Raw genomic sequence first — 24,273 nt, forward strand, 5'->3', positions numbered from 1 at the left:
TTTCTCTTCAGAGAATTGCAGGGGAAGAGTACAATACAGTAGGCTACAGTTCAACTAATAGGCAAGAACATAGTCGAGTGCAACAGAGTTATATTAATATTCGTCTTCTATCCATTTCTGGTCCACAAACTTTTAGCTTTAAGTCCAACTTTTTTTTACAGTGTGTTCACTAAACAGCGCATTGTCACCCAGAGCAGTTTCACCGTGATGATGAAGATGAAAGTTGCTGTTTACCCAAACACATGACACAATTAATGAGTCTTTTCAATATGTCCCTCTTGTTCTTCACCTGTTCATTGTGCAGCTCCGTTGCCCTGCGCGCTTGTTCGTTGATCTGTAGATCCGCTCCGTGTCCCCAAAAGTTTTCAAAGCACCGTTGCTTGTAGGTGCCGAGCCGTACTTTGGTGTTTCGTTGCTGCCTTGGTTAGACAACTCAAGTTTGCAAAGCCAGTGTGGCTCCCAACACCAAATCGATCACTTGCAACAGGCATTCCCAGCAGTCCGGGGAGCAGAGCTTCTCGGAGCCTGAGCCGTTGATAGCGCTCGTAGTTGGAACTTTGAAAGTGGCGAAGGAACCCCTTCCCCGCCTGTGACGGGCTTTGTAGCGTCGGCGTCGGTCTTAAAGTTCGTTGAGAATGGCCTTATAATTATATCCTCGACCAAATCGATATCTTCTCCTCCTTCCGCCATTGTGGGTTGAACAAATAGCTTAGTAGTACGCGAATTATTTCGTTTATCAATTTCAGTTTCCTAGTTCTGAGGTTCTGCATATACCTGCCCATAGGACCCGCCTCTCAATATTGGTAATCCAATCAAAAGACGTGCAGCACTACGCCTGCTAGCTGGCTCCTGTGCCGGTTCCGGGGCCAGCTAGAAGGCCTACAGGAGCCAACTCTAAAGCTGATTGGTTGACACAAAATGTGCATTCCCTTTCACTTTAAGCTACCAGCGCCCGCAATGTTGATTCTGAAGGCCTAAGGGCAGATGTTAGCCCCCTGGCAACACACGATGGCTGAATATGATTGGATAAAAGATCTAAGATAAAGACCAGCCCTCCAAATCTCAACCTGGGGCTGGCAGCAGCGCAACCAAGAGGAACGCTATGAAATTAAGAGAATGACTCTTACTCTGGGAAATAATTGAATACATATTTGTGGTAAAATATATTTAGAAAAAAATATATATTCTGATGATGTTTAGGCCAGCAGAGAAGGCCATGCTGGCCCTGACGGCCCGCCACTGGCAGAGCTCCATGCCGGTGTCTGCGCGCGCATCGAGCGGAGCAACAAAAAAGTCCCCTGCACCTTCCGCCCCGCGTCACCGACACGTCGCCCTCTGTTCCTCTGTGAATATCGAGGAGCAGACGGGAGGAAGGAGGCGGACTGCCGCGGCTCGACACTCACAGGAGTGCAACAACTTCAACGACACCGGAAGGAAACAAAGTTGCGTTAATTGCGTTAAAATATTTTCGTGCGTTAATCGCGGCTAAATTAATCGCATAGATTAACGCGTTAACGCTGACAGCCCTAATATATATATATATATATATGATATTGTTATGAACCCAAACACAAGATCGTTAGATGTTCCGACGTTTGTGGGAAGTCCACATAAAGTATAACGCAGAAATAGTGGTAATTTCTTCCACGGAGATAATTAAGCCACTAAGGCCCGAATGGCGCGAATAAACCACAAATAGTCAAGTGAGTTAAACTCACGCGAGTACGCAACACTTTGGGTGTGAGCGCAGCGTAAGTCCTGAACACTGTTTTCCTCACACAGTGGAAGGAGAATCAAACAGCAGAACGGATATCAAAACCTCCGTTTTTAGACTCGCAACTCATGAGGTCACAGTCACCGTGACCTCCACAATCTAAGCAGTTCATCTCTGAGTCCAGGTTTGAAGAAATTCCCTCCAGCTGTTCCTGACATATCGGCCCAGACGCATGGACATTCAACATAAAACAAAACATTGTTATGGGTGAAGGTACAGCGGTGGACTGGCCGTTGGTTAAATAACGTGAACTAGAATCACCGCTTTGCAGTTGTACGCCTTCGCCCACATCTCAAGTTGCAGTTCACATGCGTGTCTGTTCACAACGTCATCACTTCATCTTATTACACGTTTGTGTGACACAAGACCGATGGACGTACAACCCCAGAACATAACCACCATAACCGGTCCGGTGTTGTGCTGTCGCAGCCACAGCATTTCAACAATGTCGTTGTTCTATACTTTGGTTTGTTAATGTTTGGTGTCGAGTTTTAAGCAGCTTTTGTGAATCATCTTTTCATGATTCCTTAAATTCACTCAAGTTTGTCGTCATGATGCCGTTTGCTCGAGGAGAAGCTGTGAACCATGTGTGTGCTTTGATCCGGTGGGCAGTGTGAGGCGAGAGATTTTCCAGAAGATGGATGGGAACGTTGCTGAAGTGATGGATTTGAGTGACAGCGCGTGTCCCAAACCTGCAGTTCGTTCTAGTTTCTTTGTTTTCCCCTCCAGGTGCATGAGAATTATGAATAAACTGCTTATCGCTAGTCTTGGAAAGTTAAACATGTCATAATTCCCTCTCTAACATACAATTGACATTACTGTGAAAACATCTAATTCAGGATGTATTCAACTTTATTCCCAAAAATTATATTTGACAAGATTACATTTGAAAACATCGGCCATTTTCTATATCCAAAATACTCCCAACATGAGATTCTCGACACTTTTTGGTAGATTAAATGCTGGTCATCAAATTTGAGCTGTTAGTGCATTTTACTACATGTAAAGCCTAATTGTTTATATAAGGGCTCAATTTAGAACAAAATAATAAATAAATGTGACCCAGTTATACTCAATGCACAAGACCCCGATTAAACTGGAGCCAGACACTGCTATAATGTAAATATAGATTTTATTGACCATGGATGAATTAGGATTTTTAAAATATATATATATATATATATATATATATATATATAAATAAACTACCAGTGCACCAAATCAAATTGACCCCCATATAAAAAATACAACGGCCCATTCATTGATTATTTAAAAGACACACTAAAATATAATACATCTGGGAAAAAGAGTGTTTGGCTCCTCCAGGTTATTTGTTTAAAACCTCTTCCAGTTGAAGACATGCATGTAAAAGGATTCTTATTTATTGGCTGATGTGCCGAAGCAATCGCTCCACCTCACCTCACCTCACCTCACCTGCCGACCATTCTTCCAGCCTGCTTGCCAGATCCCAGCCCCTGGTTATTTCAAAATAAACACAATAAAACCATTTCTGCTTTCAGTGTTCTGCTCTTGGGTCCAGCTCCACAAACAACATGACAGAGGAGGGATTGTAAACAAGATTTAGAGATTTATTTCATGGGAATGAAACATAAGCAAGAGAAAATATGTCAACAGAATCATTACTGAAGCCCGTACAGTCCATCATCACACAGCAAGGGAAAGAATCCACGACTATTGGTCAGCCTGTTAAGTCCTTTGTTCAGTGCTAATCCACAGGTTGATTCACAGTGACAATAACAGGAGCAAAAATAAAATAAATGTAAAACGCCATGTTTCTTCTGACAATAATATAAGGTGTCTGTGGCAGCGGGGGGTGTTTAGGCTCTGCTGCAGAGTGGGTGGAGCGGGGGTGTGGTTCAGGGAACGGTCTCTGATTGTCATCAGCTGGACTGATTGGTAACTAGATTGGTAATCAGTCCAGCTGATGACAATCAGTGTTTGTGTATCTGAGTCGGTCTCCATAAAGGAGCTGGGCAGAAGGAGGATCGGGAGCCATGAGCAGAGACACAGTCGGCGGTTAGAGCGCTCCAATAAAGCATGTTACCAACGTTCCCTCTGGTTGCGCATTCCTTGGTGCTTAGGGGGCGGAAACCTACTGGTGACGGCCACAATCCTGTCACAGTGTCCAGTCAGGTGGATGTGACAGCTGCATTATTTGTTTACTCCCCTGTGAGAAATTAGTGAATTACAATAATGTACATGGGGCTATGGTACAACAGCTAAACTGGCAATGTTGTATAAATTCAAATTAAAGTATAATGCGGCTGTTTTCAACATGGCCTCCCGTTCAGTACAACAACACAACAGTGTGTCTTTAGATACTTTATGAAACGTATAAATACAACTCAACTGTGATTCGTTCTGCCTTTATCCGTGTTAAAATGAGTTGTTATTGTTTATATCTGCAGAAGTATCCCCCAACAAATCAATCCCCAGAGTATAGTTCCTGCATTTTTTAGCCAATGGGGTGAGTCAACATATTAATACATTTCATCAACTTTTTCTGTATTTTGTTGTTTGAAATATTTGTTATGACCAGCAGCATCAACATGATGGAGAAACACGGTTGTGTTTTGTCCTACCTCGGGTTGGGGTGCATGAAGAAAGTATTTGTGTCTGTGCACGCACACAGCTTCAAATTCAAAGTTACACTGCAGCCCAAAGGCATCTTGTGACAGACCCATGAAATGTAATTCCATGGTTATTAATAATGTTGTCCCAGCCCGACAGCCTTTCTGGGCTCTGCTCTCAGCAAGGACACCGACTACTTTCCCAATAACCAGATCACAGCCATTGTTACCTGACTTCTTTACTGAAAGAACAGAAGTTTGTTTGGCTGCTCCACAGCATTCTGAGACCTGTAGTAGTTAACCGCATGTTATGTTCCCGCCTCAGGATATCAAATATCAAGTCAAATCCACCAGGACTGAACCTCAAGGATTGCAACTGAAGCGTGGAGAACAGCATTAATCTAGTAAAGAGTATGCAGAGGGGTATTCAGCTGGTTGCAATCTGCAAGCACAGCACTAGATGTCACCAAATCCTACACACCGTCACTTTAAACCTGCACAATATGGAACAGCGTTAACCTGCTGGAGGAACCGGAGGGCGAGCGCTATGCTGCCGCGGGAGCTTTGGGGAATAATATAGGGAATAACTTGATACTTTGGAGAACAAGTCAATGAACTCAAAGACTTCAGGGATGTATTGACTTCCAGTCTGTTCATCCAAAGCATCCCCTTTGAAAATATCTGAATCTTTATATAGAAATTGAAACCTTTCCAAACTAAAGACTAAATTGTAATTGTTGGCTTGTCTGTTATCATCTCTATTTGTTGTGAAATGAGCGAATAAACTAGTTTTATCATTTTAAAAAGGACTCATTTTAATTCAGGCTCAGAAACATATCTACAGTTAGTGCAAGATGTTAAACAAAATTATCAAAGATGGATACGATCGAAAGAATCAGAGGAAATTGATTATTGTGGATAGATGGGGATGTAGGGGCTGCAGTTCCCCCTAGTGGCCACAGTGAGACACGTTATATCATTTTAACAGTTTATGTTGGGGATGTATTTCTTCTGTTCTTATCTAGTAGGCCTTTGACGAATATGGTACATTTGAAGGATGAACACAAATGTGGACTGGATCCCTTCATATCTATCTCATCACTGTTTTCTTATTTAGTTGAAACTGTCTTTCAGGTGTTGGCTATCATTATTATTATTTATTATTAATATAATTAATTAATATTAACTGGGGTCGACGGCTCAACGCATTTATGTCCCGTAATATTTTCAGGACTTTATTTGATGAAAACAAGGTGAACTTTGTGGTTGTTCCTTTATTCCACACAGAAAGCATATTGGCTTTTCAGTTACCTGCATAAGCAAAGAAACCTTCAAACTTGTGTATACCAAATCTAACTTTTTGATTGAACTACATTAAAAAACCATTCCACGAAACAATGGTGGGTCATTTAATGCTTCTCAATCCCATTTAACTGTGTGGGAACTAGCCTACAGACAGTTAACCTTGACCACATGTTCCAACACTCCAAATGGACCCTGTAATGATCACCAAGCGTAATGACTGACTGCTCTTTGGAAGGAATGCACTATGAATATACACCGCTGCCTTTTTCTTCTCTTTTTTATTTTGAAAGGGGGGGGGGGCATTTTTACTCTATAAATTAGTGTTGTCACGTTCAGAAAGCAGCAAAATTCGGTGTTGCTTGCGAAGCAGCAGGCTCATAGAGCCTTGCTGCTGCAAGCGCACTGACTATTGCCCTGCGGGCTTCTTATTATTATAAGTTGGAATGCTTCAGCAGTCCAACTATTGTTCTTGTCTTCTTTATTAAACTTTTTATTATTAGTTGGAATGCTTCAGCTGTCCAAATATTGTTCTTGTAAGCTTTAACTAGAAAATGCATTTCCTGCTGAAAATGCGTTGGAATGCTAACATCTGAAAGCTTGAAGCTGAAATATAAAAACTAAATTGCTGAAAATGTCTGAAAATAGCTGAAATATGAAATGAATAGCTGAATATGTCTGAAATATTTTTTTTAAAGCTGAACATAGTTGCCAACAGCTGAAATAGGCTGAACAAAGCTTAAAACATCTGAACATACCAACAAGGGAAACTTCCTGCTGAAAGTGTTGAAGCACAAACATACTGAGTGGAAATGTAGAACTGGAAAAGATAAGCAAAACTTGATCATCTAAATATTCAAAGATATGAATCACAATCCAAGAAATGCGAGAGAGGGGGAAAAGTCAGACATGAGAACAAGAGAGAAATAAAGAAATAAATTGAGAGACAGAAGGAGAAAGATAAACCAAGAAATAGAGGGAGAAACCAGGGTGAAGGATGGACGAGATCTAAACACTGAGTGGATTTTCTTCAAAAGCATTTGTTAAACCCTGTCAAAAAAACATGAGGGGGGGGGGGTGCAAGTGACTTTTTTTCGTCCCGATGTGCGCGCACACGCCGGCATCCGAGCTCTGCGACGCGCGAAGACGTGTTAACGCGACACGTAGAGACAGAATGACATGCTGCTGGTTAGAGACGACCAACAACAGACGGATTGGAAGCTCATCCTGCGCATGCGTTAAAAAAAATTAACTGCGTTATTTTTCACAGCACTAATATATATATATATATATTAGTGCTGTGAAACGATAAAATTTTTTCATCGGGTTAATCACAGGTTTTTGTGGATTAATCATGATTAATCACATATTACCGATATTCTCGGTATATTTTGTGAGAACATAGAGATTTATGACAAAAGACGGATATATACATTTATACATTCTTCTATACAATGGTGCTGCAACTCAGCAGTTATTTAGCAGTTTTCTTCCATATGGAACATGAATACATCTTCATCCTAAACAGAATGTTTAACCCTCCTGTTACCTTTCGGGTCAATTTGACCCCATTCAATGTTTAATGTCGGTGTTCTTTGGGGTCAATTTGACCCCAGGCTGTTTTTCACTGTGTCAAACATATAAGAAATATCAACTTTTTTATTTATTTAAAGTGCTATTTAGGTAGTCAACAAACAAACATAAAGTACCTCACACTTAAACTTGGGAAGCAATATTAATTCTAATAATTTTCTGGAGGTTTTAATTGCTGGGGTCAAATTGACCCCGAGGTTAAAATATGTTAGTAAATGTAAAGGTAACAGGAGGGTTAAACAGAACATTTTTCTCTTGTTTGTCAACCATTAACTCCACCATGATACAATCTAAAGGCCTCTAGTCTTCCTTTAGCAGCTGCTGAGGCAAACTGACTGTGTGGGTTTTCTTCATGAACTGGGCCGTGATGAAAGGGACGGCATGGACACCGCTACAAAGCTGAAACCTCACCGGCCCGGACACGGGGACAGATTGACAAGTGACTTTTTTTTTGCTCGGTCCCGATGCGCGCGCACGGAGCTCTGTGGCGAGCGAGACGGAGATCGATAAGTGTTAACGCAACGCGAAGAGACAAAAATGACATGCTGCTGTGGAGATACGATCAACAACAGACGTTTAGTTTAATAAAAGAACAAAGACGTGCTATAGAGAACATGTCAGGGGGCGGGCCAATCTTTTTAATGTCATGCGATCTACCGACACTACGCCGCGATCGACTGGCAGGTCATGATCGACGTGTTGAGACCCCTGATCTACAGGAAGTAAAAGTCGTAACAAGGTTTCCGTAGGTGAACATGCGGAAGGATCATTACCGATGAACAGACCGTCTGCATGAGAGCGGACAGAGTTCAGATTGAAGTGGTGTATTGGAAGCTCATTTTGCAAGTGACTTTTTTTCGTCCCGACGACCAACAACAGACGGATTGGAAGCTCATTCTGCGCATGCGTTAAATGCGTTAAAAAAATAAAAATAAAGTTAAACCTGTAATTGAATTAACTGAGTTAACGCGTTATTTTTCACAGCACTAATATATATATGTACATATATACTTTTATGTTCATCCTCCTGAGAAACAGACCATTTATTTGTGTCCTCTGTGGTGGACATTTTGGTTTTGCATCTCTTCTTTGACTAATTTGAGTTCTCCTATCAAGTCCTGTTGTACTCTCAAGAGGACATCCTGAACATATATATATATATATGTATATATATATACCTGTGAACGCAAGAGAAGGATCCCGCAGTATTGGACTGGTTGGATCGCATTGGATCGATGGAGAAACTGGTATGTGATGCGACTGCCGTAGAGGACAATGGCTAAACGAATGGAGTTTAAAAGTCACCACACATCCATGTTTCGTGAAGTTAAAAAAGTCTGACAGTGGTGAAGCGTTGCATGTGATCATTGCGCAATACGTGGGCATCACTATCGGCGGCCACATTGATTAAAAAGCCGACTTCAGTGAGTGTCTGTGTGATGAAGCGGATCGGCCAGTGAGCACCCTGTCTGTGTTTGCTGCCTTTTGGCCGTATATATGTCCGATTGCGGATTTTGATTGATGTGCAGCAAGCAGTGATAATAAACTTTTAAAAAGTCTGACGATAAGACGAGTGACGTTGAATCGCCGTCAGCAAAAAAGGAACATTAAATGAACTTCTAAAGGCTTGGGCTATTACATAAAAATGTGCCAGCAAGAGAGAAGTACAAAATGTAAGGAAGCAAAAAAGTGTTTGGGAATCATTCGTGCGTTGATGGCATCAAATGAAAATGTCAATTCAGTGACTGCTGAGCTTGCTAGATTCATCAAGTTTTACCAAGACGCAAATGAAATACATGAATCGTTTGTGAGCTTGCCTTTACCACAAGATGAAGTTGCAAGGCAAAATAAGAATCATGAAGAAAAAATGACAATGTTTTATGAGTTCACGGAAAGAGTAAAAGGCTGGCTGTCAGAAATGGGTCAACCATATGAGCAGCCAACTGAAAACGTCAACGACCAGCACGTCGCAGATGAGATACACCCTGAAGATAGTGCTTCTAACCTGTCAAGTGTAAAAGTAAACTATGTGAGGACACAGTCGCAGCTATCACGGATTTCATTCACACCATCTGCACGCGTCGAAGCTAAAGCCGACAGGGCAGCCCTGATGGAGCGGGTTGCTGCTCTCGGAAGGAAACATTTAATAGAGGATCAAGAGGAACGGTTGAGGAAAGAAAAGGAACAATTAGAGCTTGAAACCGAATTGGCAGTGACAAATGCAAAACTTCATGTCTTGAAAATTAATTCATCACAGGGTGGTTCAAAACGTTCAGATGGCATGTACTCTTATTTTAAAAGGAACACTTCTCAAAAAGCCATTCAATTAAGTCCCCGTGCCAACACCTTTGTTCCAGCTAACGTGGATGGACAACGTCATGTGTTTTCTGTTTCTGATCCCATAACTCAATCACAAGTTGTTAGGCCAGCCACACAAACTGTGTATGAAAATCAAGCAGGACGTGTGCAAACAAACTCTGACTGACAACTATCAGAATGATATTGTAAATGTTATGCAAAGACAAAATGACATCGCTGCTCTGCTGGTTCAACACAATCTGTGCTCTGTCCTTCCTGTAAGAAATACTCCTGTGTTTGATGGAGACCCTCTCCAATACAGGTCTTTCATCAGAGCTTTTGAAAATGGAGTGGAGGAGAAGACAACTAATTGGAGTGACTGTTTTTCCACTTTCTCGAACAATACACCAGGGGGCAGCCAAGAGACCTGGTGTGCAGTTGTCAACATTTACCTTGAGTACAAGGATATCAAAGAGCCAAAAGTCTTCTAGCAGAACACTTTGGAAACGAGTACACAATTGCATCTGCCTGTATGGAAAACATTCTCAACTGGACACCTGTTAAAAGAAGATCTCAAAGCATTACAATCATTCTCTCGCTTTCTTGGAGGATGCTCAAATCTAACAGAGCAAATGGTGCATATGAAAGGAACTGGACTTACCATCCATTATGAGGAGCATCATCTTGAAACTCCCTTACAAATTAAGGGAGAGGTGGAGAAATGCTGCTTGTGATCTGCAGGACCGAAGTGGCCGGAGAGCACTGTTCAGTGATCTTGTTGGATTCATTGAGAAGCAGGTCAGAAAGGAAAAAGGGAAGCAGCTTTGCTACCAATGTTACTGCAGTAAAAGGAGGAGTCATTACTCCATACACAGAAAATAAGACCAAGTCTTTCTCTACTCACAACTGTCTGTTTTGTTTACAAAGTTGTCATACAGTGGACAAGTGCCCACAGTTTAAAATGAAAGGTACAGGGTATTTTTTTGGGTTGCCTGAAAGTAGACCACATAAGCAAAGACTGCAGGAGTTGCTTGGATTGCAATGTGTGCCAGCAAAAGCACCCAGGAGTCCTTCATATAGAGCGGTAGGAGAGAGGAACAACCTTACAGCAACCCCAACAGTCTGTGAGCCCTCAAAGTGTTTCAAATGCAATGTCTCAGACCTGTGGCCATATTGGGGCTGGTGATGAAGATAATTCCATCTTTTCTGTTGTTGCAGTCAAAGTCAAGAGCCAAGGCAACAAAACGGTGCAGACATATGCTATTTTGGATCCAGGAAGTTCAAGCACATTCTGTACAGAGAACTTGACAAGAAACTTGAACTCAAGTGGTAAAAGAACAAGTATTCTATTGAGAACAATGGGTCAAAAGAAGATTGTAAATGCACATATTGTTTCAGGTCTTGAAGTGTCTGGCATGGGTGCAAATGATTTCATTGAGTTACCTGATGTTTTAACACAAAAGACCATGGCTGTTTCTACACTGAATTTCCCAAGACAGGAGGATCTAGAGCAATGTTCCTATCTCAAGGATGTTAAGCTCCATGACATTGATGCAGATGTTGAGCTACTAATTGGAATTGATGCTTCAAAAGTGATGGAGCCTTGGGAGCTGATAAACAGCCAGGATGAAGGACCCTATGCAGTGAGAACCAGAGTTGGTTGGGTCATTAATGGTCCACTGTGTGGGAGTAGTACGAGTAAGAGTGGCTGCCTTGCTGTAACAGCCAACCGAATCTCTGTGGAACATCTGCAAGATATGCTGGTTAAACAGTACAACTCTGACTTTAATGAGAGATCATCGGAGGAGCAGATTGAAATGTCCAGAGAAGAAATTAAGTTCATGAACTTAATGAACACCACAACAGTATTGACTGGAGAGCATTACTGCATTGACTTAGATTTCAGACTGAAAGATTCTGTCTTACCCAGTGGTCCCCAAACTAGGGCCCGCGGGCCGAATCCGGCCCGCCTCCACATTTGGACCGGCCCCCTGAACAATACCAGAGACGCGTTCCGATTTATTATTTTTTTCACCTGGCTGCCGTTGAGATTGCAGTGAGACGCGGAGAAAATGTGAAGTGGTGCTCTTCGCAATAGAACATCTTTGATGGGACGTGTCGTCTCGGCCAATCAGCGTTCAGATGTCGACAGCGTTTGGGGGGTTAGCTTGAATGTTAGTCCGCTACATCTGCTGCTGTCACGCTGCATGGTGAATCGATACTAACAAGATACCCGTACGTTAAAAACAATGTGATTTCGCATATTTTTATTATCGATACTTCATTAAAAGAGCGATCAGAGCGCACGTGCTGCTCCGCTCCGTTAAATGCTGTCTGCACGCAGCAACATGAAGCGGCGCGCGCATCACTCAGCCGTGATGCACGCGCACAGGTGAGCACACTCTCACTTCACTCCCCCCCCCCCCCCCCCCCGGCTGGCCCTCTAGCAGACAAGGGAAACGTTATGTGGCCCTCTCAGTCTTACCTAACAATCGCTGTGTTCAGAACAGCGCCTACGAAGCCTGAAAAGAAAAATTGATAAGAATGGACCATTTAAGGACAAATACACCACATTTCTAAACAACATGATAACTCAAGGATATGCTGAGACTAGAACAAAGTGATGGAAAGGTGTGGTATATCCCTCATCATGGAGTCTATCATCCCAGAAAAGGCAAACTGAGAGTTGTTTTTAATTGTGGAGCAATTTATGAAGGGACATCACTGAACTGCCAGCTGTTGCAGGGCCCTGATCTTACTAACACTCTTATTGGAGTTCTCATCCGATTTAGGCAAGAGCCCATTGCAGTAATGGCTGACATCCAAGCCATGTTTCATCAAGTTCATTTTTCAGAAGGGTACATCAACTTTCTCCGCTTTCTTTGGTGGCCTAATGGCGACACTGCATAGTCTCCACTAGAGAAAGTACATCTGTTTGGACCTGTATCCTCACCAAGTTGTGCAAATTATGTTTTGAGGAGAACTGCAGATGATAATGTCCAACATTTCCCTGCGGAAGTGATAAGTACAGTCAACACTATTTTTTATGTTGATGACTGCCTGAAATCCATGGCTTCAGAGGAGGAAGCACTACAAATGATCAAAGACTTGAATAATCTTTGTCATAAAGGAGGATTCAATCGGCCTTGATGGATCAGCAACAGCCGCACAGTACTGCGGTCAATCACAGAAGACAAAAGACCAAAAGAAATGGTGGAGCTGGATCTGGATACAGACCAACTTCCAATGGAGCAAGCACTCAGGCTACAGTGGAGCATTGAAACTGACACTTTCAAGTTCAGGACTTCATTACGAGGGCAGCCACAGACCAGAAGAGGAATTTTGTCAGTGGTCACCTCACTTTATGACCCTTTGGGATTTATATCCCCATTCATTACGCCAGCCAAGCTGTTGCTGCAGGAGCTTTGTAAGAGAAACTTGGGATGGGATGACGCTATTCCCCACTCCTTCTCTGAGCAATGGTCTAAATGGCTAGAGGATCTCCAAAGGATGTCTGAGTTCAGAGTGGACCATATTTTTTGCTGTGGACACCATCCACGAGGACATCAACAGGATGACCGACTGCATCACGGAATACATCAAGTTCGTGTGGTCTGGGATGAAGCAGATAACTGGACTTTGCCATTGTCTGCTGCCAGCTGGAGCACCTGGAACAGGTGGTGCAAGGACAGATAAATGATTTGGGTTTGAAGCTTGAGTTAACTGTTTTGGGTGAGATATGACCAAACTGTAAACCCAGAGACTTTGGAGACCCTGTTACAGCCAAACTTCATCACTTTTATGATGCCAATCAAGTTGGATATGGAACTGTGTCCTATGTGATATTGGAAAAAAGACTGTAAAGTCCATGTTGCATTTCTCTAGGTCCAGAGAGGCTCCACTAAAGCAGACTACAATTCCTCGACAGGAACTCACAGCCAAAGTTCTTGTTGTGCGACTTGATAACATGCTTCAGAAGGAGTTGCAACTTAAGCTTGAGAAGTCAGTTTTTTGGACTGACAGTACAACCATTCTGAAATATATCTCAAGTGAAACCAAGCGATTCCACACTTTTGTATTTGTGTGTATATATGTTTTGATGTACATGTATGTATGTACGGCATTAATCTAGTAAAGAGTATGCAGAGGGGTATTCAGCTGGTTGCAATCTGCAAGCACAACGCTAGATGTCACCAAATCCTACTCACCGTCACTTTAAACCTGTACAATATGGAACAGCGTTAACCTGCTGGAGGAACCGGAGGGCGAGCGCTATGCTGCCGCGGGAGCTTTGGGGAATAATATAGGGAATAACTTGATACTTTGGAGAACAAGTCAACTAACTCAAAGACTTCAGGGATGTGTTGACTTCCAGTCTGTTCATCCAAAGCATCCCCTTTGAAAATATCTGAATTTTTATATAGAAATTGAAACCTTTCCAAACTAAATACTAAATTGTAATTGTTGGCTTGTCTGTTATCATCTCTATTTGTTGTGAAATGAGCTAATAAACTAGTTTTATCATTTTAAAAAGGACTCATTTTAATTCAGGCTCAGAAACATATCTACAGTTAGTGCAAGATGTTAAACTAAATGATCAAAGATGGATACTATCGAAAGAATCAAAATTGATTATTGTGGCTAGATGGGGATGTAGGGGCTGCAGTTCCCCCTAGTGGCCACAGTGAGACACGTTATATCATTTTAACAGTTTATGTTGGGGATGTATTTCTTCTGTTCTTATCCAGTAGGCCTTTGACGAATATGGTACATTTGAAGGATGCACACACATGTTTCCTACTTTTTCCTGAGTGGACTGGATCCCTTCATATCTATCTCAGGGGAGCTGCTCAACATCACTGTTTTCATATTTAGTTGAAACTGTCTTTCAGGGCTCTATTTCAGTGTCGGCTATCATTATTATTATTTATTATTAAAATAATTAATTAATATTAACTGGGGTCGACGGCTCAACGCACTTAAATTCCGTAATATTTTCAGGACTTTATTTTATGAAAACACAGGTGAACTTTGTGGTTGTTCCTTTATTCCACACAGAAAGAATATTTGTTTCTGGTTACGGCAGAATAAAGATGAATGAAACATTAATAGGAGTGTACTGAAGGCCTTTCCAGACTCATCTGCAGTCTCCACCTCCAGTGATGATGTCACTGGCTGTTTTTTCAGGCTGTTACCTAATAACCAAAGAAACCTTCAAAGTTGTGTCTCCCAAATCTAACTTTTTCATTGAACTACATTAAAAAACTTTTCCATGTAACAATGGCAGGTTATTTAATACTTCTCTCTCCCTCAGGACCTCTCGTCTCCACCTTGTGTCTCCAGTGCGCACGTCATCAGCTTATCATTATTGTATAAATCAGGCCAAGGAGCAACACATGTTTTATTATAACACAGGTATGATTGATGTTACATGACGTAGTTGTTCAGGTTGAATTTGATAGCAGCGCTCCCAGAAACAAACAAATGTTGTCGTTTCTTGACATCGCCTTTTCTTTATAGATCATGACCAGGATCAACGCTTATTATATGGCAACATGAAGATAAGCTACAAGTTTCAATGACCATGTGACAATTTACATTTCTTTATGTTTGAAGATATAAGCTTCATTTTTCCACTGACCACCTGTCGGATTCTTTAATTTCACTCATTCATTCATCAAACCTTTGGCTTCTGACACCTGTCCGTCAACCTGTGAGCCGAGAGCACACATCCATTTAAGAGTGTTGTAAAGGAATTAGACTCATTAGAGCGGAGTACGGCGTCACTGCTCTGTTCCACTGCGGTCATAGTGCACCACTTTAACTGTGTGGGAACTAGCCTACAGACAGTTAACCTTGACCACAAGTTCCAACACTCCAAATGGACCCTGTAATGATCACCAAGCGTAATGACTGACTGCTCTTTGAAAGGAATGCACTATGAATATACACCGCTGCCTTTTTCTTCTTTTTGGGAGGGGGCATATTTACTCTATGAATTTGTTTCGTCACGTTCAGAAAGCGGCAGAAAATTGTTATATATCGACCGCATCATGCGCGTATATGAAATGAGATTTCCAGAGTTTAATGCCTGACAATCATTTTTCAGCAATGCTTTAAATACTGTGCTTCAAAAACAAGAGATACTTTTCATAATGAAAGAATTTAGGACAGGGAAGGAAGTGTGCTGACATTCCTATGTGGAGGAAACGGTTCGACATGTCATGACATCAGTACTGACAGATTTACATGGTTTGTTCAGGTATAAATCACGAGGAAGGGAGGCTAAAGTAATGGATAAATTAGAGAGTAAAGGATTTCTTGAGTGACCCAAACATGAAATGTGCTGTTTTTTTCTCTCTCCATGGCAACCAGCTTTCCTTTGTGAGTCGACTGACACAAACACGACTTTTTCATCAACTTTTCACCATTCAAGATTCAAGATTCAAGATGTTTTATTTGTCACATACACACACAGGGTGTGCAGTGAAATGAAAGTGGCAATGCTCAGCAATGTGCAAAGGGCACTAAGTACACAATTAAAACAACACAACATTTACAGTAAGTGTGTGTGTGTGTGTGTGTGTGTGTGGTGTGTGTGTGGAGGTGGGGGCAGGGGTGGGTCCTGGTGGGGGGGTTCACAATCCTGATGGCCTGAGGAAAAGCTGGCGACTCAAACTCCGTCTCAGTCTCTCTCTCTCTGGAAGCGCCTGCTGACCTGAGCAGCTGAAACAGTCACCGCAGCAGCTGAAACAGTCCTTCATGATCCTGCCGGCTGCCTCCTCCTGCCCTCTGGTGTACAAGTCCTGCAGGGTTGGGGAGTGAATGCAGTGTGGGCAGCTGCTCGTACTATCTCAGCAGAACCAGCACCTCTCTCTGAGCAGCCTGTCCAGTCTGAGCCAGATGCAGTACAGGTCAGCTGTGATGCTGACTAGGGCTCCTCTCTAGAAGGATCTCTGAGGGACTGAACATTCCTCTGGGAAACTGGGAGTCCCTTCTGGCCTGAGCCTGGTGTGGTCTCACCTTGTGTTCTCTCACCATGTCAGGTTTGTTTGATTGTGAGACTCCAGGTATGATACTCGCAGTAGTTCCCAGGTATCATCCACCAATCACCCTCTCCACAGTAGTCCCTGTTGTACCCCTGTGTAGTACAAGTCCTGTTGTTGTACCTTCCTGTGTTTGGGAGATTGTTGGCTGGGCTGTGAAGATGAGAGATCAGCACAGCCCTCAGGTAGGCCAGGTAGGCCTTCTCGTGATCATGTGAATCAGGCCCACCACCACTGTGTCATCCATAAACTTGATGGCTGTGTTGGGCCACAACCTCATGACCTGATCGGAGCTGATGGGGAGTACAGTAGAACCTGGGGGGACAAATGACCCTGGGGGTGTGATTTGAGGTGGTGGGGGTTAGATGTGTCTCTGCCCTGGTTGGGAGGGTGCTGTGGCCAGGGCAGTCTCCCATCAGCAAGCACACAGGTCCAGTGCAATCAGCTGGGCTCAGTCTGAGGCACTATGGTGTTGAGGATGGTACCAAAGCTGAACTAATGAACATGAAGCCCCCTGGCATGGCCCCCTGGAGAGAGTGTGGTGTGAGGAGGTGAGGTGCAGAGCCTGGGAGATGCATCTGTCTGTTTTGGGCGGCAAACCGCAGCGAGGCGCCATCGAAAGGATGAGGAGGGAAGGCGCGTCAGGAGTATCAGCCTCTCAAGTTCATCATCCCCATGACACCGGAGGGCCACCCGGTGGTCATTCGTCATCATTCATATGCACTGGGATTCTGGGCAGGGCAACAACTGTGGTCTTGATCTCTTGGGACCCACGGACTCCAGCCAGGGAGGTTGAATATTGTGGTGAACACTGGAGCTAACTGAGAGCTACAGAGTTCAGTACTGGCTCATGGGCAGGCTCTCCACAGCCTTGTGCTTTCCTGTGTGCACCCCTCCTCCTCACCTCCTCAGAGACTCCACAGAGGTGTTCATATCAGTGTTGTGTTGTTGTTGGCCGCTTCACTCGGTACGGCTGACTCGGCGAATGTAGTACAATGTTGCTTATTGTTGGTGCGTCCTCAAATCCGGCATAAAATGAGTTCAGGTCGTCCGCTGGGATGCGTTGGCACTCACCATTGCCCTGCCATCCAGTCTCAGTCTCTGTGATAGTCCGTAGCCCCTGCTTCGCTGCCAGTCAGTTTTTTCCACTCTGTCACGCTTCTCTCTAGTCTCCACCCTTCTCTTCCACCGCTTTTGCGCCCCTTTCATACCAGACCGATGCCTTGGCAGCAGTGCGGTCCGTTGACAAGACCAGATGGATCTATCAACCAGCCAGACGTTCACAGCTACACCCTACTTTTACAATGGGTCCCGTGTTTGTTAGGAAAGACGTCCTAAAGCTCAGGCTTACGGGAACTTGACCTGACGCATTCTGCTATGAGGCTACTGCGCTTGGCGCTACTCAGACTGGAGTGGGATTTAAGAGGAAAGCAATTGGATAGCTCAGACCCTGCACATCGACCCTCGATTGGTCAGCTCACCCGCGATCCTTTTCGTCACTACCTCTTCGCTTCACGCTGTGATGGCGGGAAGCAGAAAAGGAGGGAAGGGTCTGATCTGAAATGGTCTTTTGAAACTAACGGAGGAGAGAGAAGCAGCTGTAGCCTCTCATGGGTCCAACGTGTGGTCCCTCTGGAATCTCTGGTTTTTTTGGGCTAATGCAGTTGACATGTTTTTTTTTTTTGTTTGCCCTCTGGCTAACCACCACAGCAGCCGATATACTGGACTGTAGGTGTGATAGTGCCATACATCATGTAGGTCCGATGGTGCTACGGGTGTCCGCGGTGTGGAATGAGCGCGATGGTGTCAAATGGCTGAACTCTGAAACGGGGTCCAATGGAGGGATGCAATGAGATAGACAGATCGTCAACGAAACACGAGGTTGTTTGGCAGAAGCAAACCTGTGACCCACCGTCACACACATGTTCCGTTTGTCACCTCCACCCTAGATTCCTTAGACTTTTCTTTTCTTCTCTGTGTCTGCCGCGGAAAGCGAAAGACCTCGGATATGACTCGATACAATGTCGCACCACAGTGCGGCAACCAAGTTCCAGAAAAATCATCCATCTACAATCCCAGAGTCCGTTGGAATCAATAAGGTGCCCAAAATCATCCAAGAAATTTTTCAGACGTTGCGCGTTAGCAAGAACTCTCAGTGGTGGTGTGTTTTGTTGACTTCCTCCCCCAGTCTGTTCTGCTCGTTTCGTGTCCCTTTTCGTTCCATCGTCCCGGCCCGGTGTGTTGGTTTTAGGCCGATGGAAATGATCGAATAAAGGATCAAAAGAAACTGGAAACAGAAAAAAAAGTTTCAAAAAAAGTAAATGTCCAAAACAAAGTGTGTGTGGTCATGCAAAGAAAAAAATATAAAAGTAAACACAAAAACTTTGTGGCAAAGAAAATATTAAAAATAAATTTCAGCGGAGCTCACCGGATACAATGAAGCAGGGTTAAAATACAACGAACATGTGAACTAAATCATATACTTACACAATATTAGTTATTAACTTGATTAATAAATAGTCAATCCGTCAGAAAGATGTTCTAATGTGTGATTTGCCAGCAACGTGCATACTGTGTATGATTAACTGCTGTATTGAAAGGTTCTGGCGTACCGTGCTCTAAACGGATCGGGCCCCGTCTACATCCGGGATATGGTCACACCGTACACCCCGGCACGTTCGCTCCCCTCGGCAACAGCCAATCGACTTGTGACTCCTGCACCTCGAGCTAACCACTCGAAATCCAGACTGTTTGCTGTCCTGGCTCCTCAGTGGTGGAACGAGCTCCCCACTGACATCAGGACAGCAGAAAGTCTCTACATCTTCCGCCTGAGACTGAAAACACATCTTTTCCGACTACATCTGGATTAAAACACAGATTTGCACTTCAGTGGCACTGGGATAGCACTTATTATGGTACTTTTGTAGTTCGACTGAGTTGAGGAAATGTTACTTCCTGTATTCTTGTTGTTCTTAGTTTATATTCTAGGTTGAAATGCACTTATTGTAAGTCGCTTTGGATAAAAGCGTCTGCTAAATGACATGTAATGTAATGTAATGAAAGGGATGACAACATTTATTGGCCTCGATCACACGATGGGTGGTAGGAGGTCAGCAGCTCAAAGCTGGTCTTCGACTCCCTCCCATCAGAGCGTACATGGATGACATGACCACACTCACAACAACCATGCCATGCACAAGGCGACTGCTGAAAAAGCTCCAGGACAACATCGAGTGGGCCCGGATGAAGATAAAGCCAAGCAAATCCAGGAGCATATCAGTCGTCAAGGGCAAGCTGTCAGAGCAGCGCTTTTTCATCGGTGAGGAACCCATACCAACAGTGTCAGAGAAGCCAGTGAAGAGCTTAGGGCGCTGGTACGATGCCAACCTCAAGGAAAAAGATCAAGTGCACCAGCTCCGAGAGTATCGACAAGTCCCTGCTTCCTGGCAGGTTAAAGCTCTGGTGCCTTCAATTTGGTCTTCTACCCCGGCTGATGTGGCCTCTTACCATCTATGAGGTCCCTATCTCCAAGGTTGAAAAACTGGAGAGGTTGATCAGCTCGTTTGCCAGAAAGTGGCTGGGTCTTCCCAGGTGCTTCAGCAACATAGGGCTGTATCGAAGAGGCATTCTGGAGCTGCCTGTGTCCAGTCTTACAGAGGAGTTCAAGTGCTCCAAAGTAAGGCTGGAAATGACACTAACAGAATCCAGTGACCCATTTGTAGCCCAAACAGCTCCTACTCTGGCGACCGGAAGGAAATGGACTGCAAGCGCAGCTACACAGCAGGCAAAGGCAGACCTAAGGCATCGTGACATCGTTGGCTTTGTGCAACAGGGGAGAGGAGGCTTTGGCCTCGGAGAGAGCAGACCATGTTGGCACAAGGCAGCTCCATCTCAGCGCAGAGGTCTGGTCGTTGAGGAGGTGCGCCAGCAAGAGCAGGCAACAAGGTGCGCAAAGGCTGTCTCCCAATCGAAACAGGGACAGTGGATGAGGTGGGAGGGAGTTGAGAGAAGGAAGTTCTCTTGGAAGGAACTGTGGAGTATGGAACCATTTCACACCAGCTTCATCTTACGAGCAACATATGATGTCTTGCCATCTCCCAGTAACCTTCAACAATGGTACGGAGAAGACCCAACGTGCCCACTCTGCCCGTCTCCAGCAAACCTTAAACACATCCTGGTTGGCTGCAAGACAGGCCTGACTCAAGGCCGTTACACCTGGCGGCACAATCAAGTGCTGAAGTGCTTTTCAGCTATGCTGGAGACCAGACGAACGACCATCAATGCCCTACCTCCATCATATTAAATCGCCTCGGTGTCTTGGTGCGCGATTCTTGCACCTTCCGCCAAAAAAAGTTCCTCGCTTGTTTGTGACTCATGAACATTCTTTGGCAATAAACCTGTTTCTGATTCTGATTCTGATTCTGATCCCGTCCTACATCTGCAAGAGGTTTCGTCTGTGAAGGTGCAAAGCCAACCAAGACCAAGGCCAATACAACATCAGACCTCGGTCAGCTGGGAGCAGCGCGCGACTGGAGGCTCGTGGTGGATCTGAGTCCAAGGCTCTGCTTTCCACCAGAGATCGCCACTACGAACCTCAGACCAGACCTCGTGCTCTGGTCCTCCTCAACTAAGAAGGTGTACATCGTAGAGCTGACTGTGCCCTGGGAGGACGCTGTAGAGGAGGCCAACGAAAGAAAGAGCCTGAAGTACGCTGAGCTGGCAGCTGATGCTGAGCAACGTGGCTGGAAAGCCAAAGTTTGCCCAGTGGAAGTCGGCTGCAGAGGCTTTGTGGGTAAGACAACTACCAGGCTGCTTAGGGATTTGGTAATTCGAGGCCAAGCCCAACGCCAAGCCATCAAAGCCCTCTCAAGCGCTGCTGAATGGGCAAGCCGGTGGCTGTGGGTGAAGAGGAGAGACGCCACCTGGGCCCCAAAATAGCATCTGTGGCGCAGAAGGGTTGAAGCAGAGGGGGGCACATCTGGGACGCCAGGTGTTGCCGATGAGCCCTCTGGAGGTGTTGTGGGCCTATCATCGAAACACCGGAGATGGAGGGTGCCCACCTGATGACTCCAATGAGGCTTTTAACCCTTTTGTCCCACAGACGGCACCATGACCCTGACCCGGAAACACCTTGCATGTCTGCGTCAACCCACTTCACATCTCAGGAGTGCAAATCAACCAGGGATTGTAATACCTAGTCCTAAAACAGAACTGAACAAATGCTTCTTTTTATAAGCAACCACACCCTTTACTAATCCCCCACCCTCCCGCCTTTCCCTATAAATCACTGAGCTACTGGAAACACCTCTAATGCTGTAGAATAAGCTACACTCCTCTATGATGAATAGCCAACACTGTGACAGATACTCTGTGAATAACACTTTCAATGTTTGAGCTGAAGTACCCGAGGCGCTGTTCAAACCTGACGGCTGAGCTTTTAGAGCTGCGTGCGCACTCAGAGGATCCAGCAGCAGCGACGCGTCATTGCCAGTCATTTCAGACGGAGTGATTCACAATTGTTGCTGTTTTGACATTTTGTGTCTAACAAGCTGGACATAGACAGTCTCTCACCGGGATGCCAAGATCTGAGAAGTGTGTGTCTGTGAGTGTGTGTGTGTGTGTGCGCGTGTGTCTGTGTGTGCATGTGTTAGCGTGCTCGTACCAGGAACAGACGATCATTCAAAGTTAGTACATTTTATCAGAAGGAGCTGCTTGTACACTTCACAGGCATATTTATATATTTCAACAGCAACGACTGCTTTGTAAATCAAGACTATGATTTTGAAAACATATATTGAGTTATAAAATATGATGTTATATGAAGTTACCAGCAGTGAAGAAAATGATTATAGGTAGCTGCTCATTGATCTGTGACATTAAATTGCGGCTCAAGTGTTAGTAAAATAGTATATATAATATACGTATATCATAATACGACCTTCTGAAAGGCCCAGTCTGCCCAACAAGTGCTTTTAGTCATTTACATTATAGTAATACATCCTTATAGTATATATAATATATATCCGCATCAACAGGGCCATGACAGGAGGCCGGCCCACCAGACAGGAGGCATCATACCATAGATAACAGCTTCAGTTCAGTTCCCCATTGACTGTAAAGTAAAGTGGTGAAAACATTCTAAAAATAGTATACACTTAAAGAGTTATTGATTTTGTATTTCAGTGGGCTTTTTATCTAACTCTGATGTTCTGCGGCTCCCGTCCTGCACTCTGTCTGACATACCATCTGCAACACGATGTGACACGTCGAAAAAAGTGGTTACGATCCTTCAACCATCAAGCAAAACAATCCAGATGATGAATTATTTAGTTTAATAATCAAGTTGAATGTATTATTAGTTTCATATCACTCTACAGACATAATTTGTTAGTTTATCTTCTATATTTTTTGTATATGTCTTTTCACACGAAAATTGTCCTGAGGTTCACTACAGTGGACATGCTGTACAAATTTAAAATAAAAAATAAAAAAAATTTAAATTGTAAGATGTTCATTTAACTCTAAATAGGTAGGAAATCACAAGAAAATCTGAAGTTGGATGATACTATTTTCCCTCAGTTCTCAGGAGGATGTATACACACATACATGTATGTGTGTATACATATATATGTAACCGAGCGTTATGTGTTTGTGTATCTGGTGGACTTATTACATGTTAACAAACAGTCGGGAGCAGGCACGTGCACAGACATTTTGGGGGGCAGGTGCTCAAACCAAAAAAAGGGCACCCAATGCCAAAAAATGAATTCTGACAGAGTTGAAGCATAAGCATGCAATACACTGATGATGCAATACATCCTCGACCTGCGTTTCCTCTGGCAGCACCAGACTGCTTGCTTACATTTTCTTTATGAATAAAGATGAATTATTATATATAGCAACAGTACAAGCGTTCTGATTGGCTAATGGGTCGTCATGCCAGCCACGTATTGCCCTCCTCGCTGGTCTGATACGGATCAGTATTGCCCTCTGATGTCATTTTCAAAATGAGCGATATTGATAGACATCAACAGACATCCCTCTGAACAATACCAGAGAGGCCTTATGATTTTTTTATCAGTCTGGCCATGCAAATCCTAGACTAGCCCCTGTTAAATAGAACGGAATAAGAATGCACTCTCTCTCTTCTCTCTCCACTCTCTCTCTCCCTCTCTCTATTCTCTAAACATAACTAACGTCAGTAAACAGATGCAAGGCTTTGAAATCACGGATTTCGTGAGTTTTTGTTTGTTTATTTTTTTAGGAAACGTCGGACCAGTTGTGACATCATGTTTTCAGCAGCGTAATGTTGTGGTTGTTTATCACAAAACAACGTCAGGGGACAAACACGTCATGACCTGTTGGTCTGGTGCTGCGGGTCAGAGGAGAAGGAGGAGCAGCCGTTTGGTGGCGCGAGGAGCACATTACATTACATGTCATTTAGCAGACGCTTTTATCCAAAGCGACTTCCAATAAGTGCATTTCAACCTAGAGTATAAACCAAGAACAACAAGAACACAGGAAGCAACAATTCCTCAACTCAGTCGAACCACAAAAGCACCACAATAAGTGCCATCCCAGTGCCACTGAAGTGCAAATCTGTGTTTTAATCCAGATATAGTCGGAAAAGATGTGTTTTCAGTCTCAGGCGGAAGATGTAGAGACTTTC

Source organism: Pseudoliparis swirei, chromosome 3 (assembly GCF_029220125.1).
Source record: "Pseudoliparis swirei isolate HS2019 ecotype Mariana Trench chromosome 3, NWPU_hadal_v1, whole genome shotgun sequence".
Classification (NCBI taxonomy): domain Eukaryota; kingdom Metazoa; phylum Chordata; class Actinopteri; order Perciformes; family Liparidae; genus Pseudoliparis; species Pseudoliparis swirei.